The sequence below is a fragment of the Lethenteron reissneri genome, chromosome 57 (assembly GCF_015708825.2).
Source record: "Lethenteron reissneri isolate LAM-NWPU_2019-01 chromosome 57, ASM1570882v1, whole genome shotgun sequence".
Taxonomy (NCBI): Eukaryota; Metazoa; Chordata; class Hyperoartia; order Petromyzontiformes; family Petromyzontidae; genus Lethenteron; species Lethenteron reissneri.
The window spans coordinates 6,215,373-6,220,913 of NC_083835.1; positions in this window are offsets into that span (position 1 = coordinate 6,215,373).

Here is a 5,541-nt window from a genome sequence, read left to right on the forward strand (position 1 = left end):
CCCCCCACATTTAGAATCAACATCACGTGCCTCTGTAGTATTTGGCCGCTGTAAATTTGCACGAGATAAGCCACTTCGTTGAGCTATCATTTGTGATTGCCAGGTCACTTCTGAAAAAGAGCGGCTACACAACTCAACGTGGGCCTTAAACTGGTGAAGTAGAAAAAAAATGGTTTTGAGTTTAGAGATAAAGTCTTAAGTCTGAGAACACTGAAGAGAAATGGAGAAAGCAACTGCCTCAGTATAAGTGGCCGTAACGGTGGTAAAACACTGAACCCTGCTGGTAAGGCTACCGGAGTGCACGGGTTCACTTGTTTGGCTGCAGATATGGCACAATGAAGGTTGAGAGGGGTTAGTTTGTACGTATGTTGACCTTCTTCCGCACCGTTCGTCGCCAACCGACCGCGCTAATCGCTAATCGGAGGTGCGGCCTTGCAGATGCTGGAATAATTGCAGGAGATCAGCTCCACGGAATTCGGGAGATTTTTTGTTGTTGTTGTTGTAAAACTCTACAAATGCAGGGCTCCTGTTTTTTTCCGTGGTGAATTCGCCGATGACGTCCTCCTTACCCGTGAACATTTTGCGGATAATCTGGAGAAAAAAATGTCTAATAATAATCGCCGCATGGAGAAATTAGTTTTCGCGCCAGCCCTACGGCCGTCGAGGATAACGTGAACAATCGGTGCTTAATAATCTAAACGTGTACGCCACGGTCACCCCCGACGACAGGTTGCGGATATGGTGGCGTGGATTTTAAGCTTTCGTGACTGCAAGGATTCATATTCTTAGGTTTTTTCGGTAAAGTAAAAAAAAGCCTAAGGATATGGTGGCGGTGAAGTGCGGCTGCTGCCACCTCGTCTGGCCGGCGTGGAAGAGTAGGCCAAGCTCCCACTTTCTACAGAGCTATAGAGTTGGGAGGCCCTTTCGCCAGCAAGCCGGGTTTAGAAACTTCGGAATCGGAATGTTTGTTCATACTGGAGGAATCCAAAGAGCTATAAAGCGCTTTTTCACAGATGTCCAGTCGGGGCGGATCAGAACAACACAAGAACGCGATAGGAGTTGCAAAACTATGGGAAAGGTAAAACAAATCGCAACAAATCTCTACAAATAAAAACTAAACACTTATTTTACCGGCTAAAGTCCACTCAGCTGTGTAGCTCTTTCTCAGAAGCGACCTGGCCACAAATGATAGCCTCGGCGAAAGTGGCTTATCGTCACGTGTACACGTATAGCAGACGAATCAATCTCAAATAATCTCATCGCAGCACCGCGGCCGAAACGATGCAGCTGCTTCAACACCCCCCATTAGACACAGGCGGCTAGCAGGCGTGTGTTTATCTTGCGGGCCAGTGCGTTAAGTGTGTTCTACTGGGATACGCGTTCACGAAAGCCGCACCTCCGATAAGCACGGCGGGCTACGTACGGTGCGAAAGAAGTTCAACATACACACACAGACGCGCACAGAGACCCATAGACTCACACAGAGACCCATAGACTCACACAGAGACCGATAGACTCACACAGAGACCCATAGACTCACACAGAGACCCATAGACTCACACAGAGACCCATAGACTCACACAGAGACCCATAGACTCAACACAGAGACCCATAGACTCACACAGAGACCCATAGACTCACACAGAGACCCATAGACTCACACAGAGACCCATAGACTCACACAGAGACCCATAGACTCACACCGAGACCCATAGACTCACACAGAGACCCATAGACTCACACAGAGACCCATAGACTCACACAGAAACCCATAGACACTCACACAGAGACCCATAGACTCACACAGAGACCCATAGACTCACACAGAGACCCACAGACTCACACAGACCCATAGACTCACACAAACTCACACAGCGACCCATAGACACTCACACAGAGACCCACAGACTCAAACAGAGACCCATAGACTCACACAGAAACCCATAGACTCACACAGACCCATAGACTCACACAAACTCACACAGAGACCCATAGACACTCACAGAGAGACCGATAGACACTCACAGAGAGACCCATAGACAATCACACAGAACCCATAGACTCACACAGAAACCCATAGACACTCACAGAGACCCATAGACTCACACAGAGACCCATAGACTCACACAGAAACCCAGTTTGTTGTCTTTCACACCTTCCATTAGCATGGTTGGCTACGTATGATTCGAAAGAAGTTCAACGTACACACTTACATAAGAGAGTCCGTAGGAAGGGACCTTGTTACGTTACCTTGATGGCGCCGTGATGGCAAGTGCCCGATTAAGCTAGTGTGGGGCCTGTTGCATGTTATAAAGGGGCCCTAAGTAAATAAATAAAATACGTAAATATTAATACACGAAATTTTAACTTGCATAGTAAAGTAATTGTATTTTTTCACTTGCCATACAGCCAGATAATACGACAAATCGCTAACCTTAAACACCCAGTCGTTCGTAAAAGTTGAAGGCGGTATAGTACTATAGTAACAGAGCAAGTGCAGAATCGCTGAACCGAAATTGATAGCTTGAAAGCATTTGGCGCGGAGCCTTTGAAAGCGCGGGGCCCATAGCCTATGTAGTGACTTGTGCTACTACTGCTGGGGCAAGTGCTGTTAGCGAGCACCTATAAAGGCTGGAACAGCACACGAGGGGATTGGTGCCCAGCACCACGCCCGGCCGCCTTTGTCTCCCCAGCGACAATGTTTACACACCGCACCAGGTACCTAGGGGAGGCCCGGGACCTGTTCAGGTAATCGTCACTGGGGTTGCCCGTGCGCAGAAATCGGAACTCGGGCCGCCGGCTTCGTAGCGCAATGCGCTAACCGCTGCACCACCGCTCCCCAACAACGCTAGATGAAAACAGATGTCTGTTGGGTTCGTCGCGACGTTTTGTTGAATTGTTCGGGACGTGAATATAATTTGACCGCGTGAGTTTTTCGTGGTTTTGCTGCTGCTGCTGCTGCCGCTGCTGAGTTCTCCGATGCGGTTTTCCGGGTCGTTCCGTGTGTTGCTTTCTGCGCGGCGTGCCCGACGTTTCGCGCCAGCATGCGGCGTGAAACGTGGTGCAGCCGTAAAATACCTTGGGAGCTACATTGAACACTGTGCACAGTATTGGTCGTAACGGTTGATAAGTGTACCTTTTTTAAGTTGTGTAATAGCTATCTTATTTCAATCGTGGCTAAAGTGACAACGTTGAACTTGCGATGTTACGTAGCGAACGCTGCGGTGAGCGGTCATCGTGGGTGACCGGTCAGTGAAAGTTCACCACCTGGATCCTTAGCACTCGTCGAGGAACGTAGGAACATCAGAATCAGAATATTTATTCATACTGGAGGAATCCCATGAGCCGTAAAGCAGCTTTGCCACTGATTTCCAGCAATAGGTGTGTGTGGGACGGTGGACAGGGAGCAGAGGTCGCAAACGGGTTTTGATTCCTTACCCGTACCCGGCCGCACCAGGGTCGCAAATGGGTACCCGTACCCTACCTGATACCCGTACCCGGCCGGGTATCGGGTAGGGTACAGGTACGGGTACCCGATTGCGACCTCTGGGATGAAGCCATGTTGCAGGCGCGGGTGGGTTGATTCTAGGAACTTGAATCGTGAGAAGAGACGAGACGTTGGGAAATGAGTGACAAACAGTTACTCACCGGTGACTCACGGTCTACCCGTACCCGTACCCGGCCGCACCAGGGTCGAACGGGTACCCATACCCGGCCGGGTATGGGTAGCCGGGTGTCGGGTAAGGTACGGGTATCGGGTACCCGGTTGCGACCTCTGACAGGGAGGGCCGGTTTCCAAGATGGGGGCATTGGGAGTGGTCTCCAGGAGTCCGGCCACCACGGCGGAGACCAGATGATGATGGGGGGAGTCTGCCAGGGTAGTAAGTCTTCTAGATCGTCTCCTGTCGACGCTGCAGCAGTAGCCGCTGTGAGCTTTGGTCGAAGAGAGAAAGTAGTGGGGGCGTCAACGGCTTGGGCCGCGTGACACTCCGATCCGTGACACTGATCCGTGACACTCTTATCTGTGACACTCCGATCCGTGACACCCCAATACGTGACCCCAATTCGTGACACTGATCCGTGACACTCTTATCTGTGACACCTCGATCCGTGACACTGATCCGTAACAGTGATCCATGACCCCGATCCGTGACACTCCGATCTGTGACACCTGATCCGTGACACTGATGCGTGACACTGATGCGTGACACTGATCCGTGACCCCGATCCGTGACACTGATCCATGACCCCGATCCGTGACACTCCGATCTGTGACACCTTGATCCGTGACACTGATGCGTGACACTGATGCGTGACACTGATCCGTGACCCCGATCCGTGACACTGATCCATGACCCCGATCCGTGTGTTTACCACACGCGCTCGTGGTACCGCGCGCATTCATAAGATTCCAGTTTTGAGAATTTCCCATCCTCGGGTTTTTGTTTGATGTTCAGAGCGACCCCGTGCTTGCCGTAGCTGAAGCCGAGTCGATTGAATGCACATTTTGGTCCCACGTTGGATGGGTTCGGATGAGCTGCTACTGTCAAAGCGGTGCTGTTACCATGCCACCTGCGTCCCAACGTGCGCTTGGTTCCCAGACAGGCTGACTCCTCTTCTTGGTTCTTTCGGTAAAGTCACGTAGAAGGAAAATATAAAAAATATAAAATAAAACATAATAAAATAATCCTCACGACGTTTCGGCCACAACGCAAGCAGCCGTCTTCAGGTGGAGAACAGGTCTGTCGAGAAGGCAGTCTCGACAGACCTGTTCTCCACCTGAAGACGGCTGCTTGCGTTGTGGCCGAAACGTCGTGAGAATTATTTAATTGTTTTATTTTTATATTTTATATATTTTTTTATATTTTCCTTCTACGTGACTTTACCGAAAGAACCAAGAAGATGAATCCCTGCAGTCACGAAAGCTTTAAATCGAGGCTGACTCCTGTACAGGGGCTCCTCTACTTACGAGTGAGTTGGTTCCAGAGGTGTGTTCGTAAATCGATTTGTTTGTAAGTGCAACGTCACTAGTACAGCACCCCGCTGGTGTGTTGGAGAGCAAAGCCACAACATTTACAATCTGAGCACGACGTTTCGCCACTAATTACAACCAGCTTCATCAGGCGACAGCCATGTTCTGTTCACGTGACAAACCTTACTTATTGGCTGTGGCGGGTGGTGGCGGGTTTAACGACACATTTATCTTCATGTGATCAACCCAAAAAAACCTCTTGTGGATGACATTGGTCACGAAAGCCTCCTACGTGTTAAAATGTTGTACGGCGGGTACACCAAACACGGAGAATGGCTTTAAAATTTGTATAATCTCCTGTCCATGTAGATGCCACTGGTTCTTCACGTTCTGCAGATGTAGATGCCACTGGTTCTTCACGTTCTGCAGATGTAGATGCCACTGGTTCTTTACGTTCTGCAGATGTAGATGCCACTGGTTCTTCACGTTCTGTAGATGTAGATGCCACTGGTTCTTCACGTTCTGTAGATGTAGATGCCACTGTTCTTCACGTTTCTGATAGATGCTAC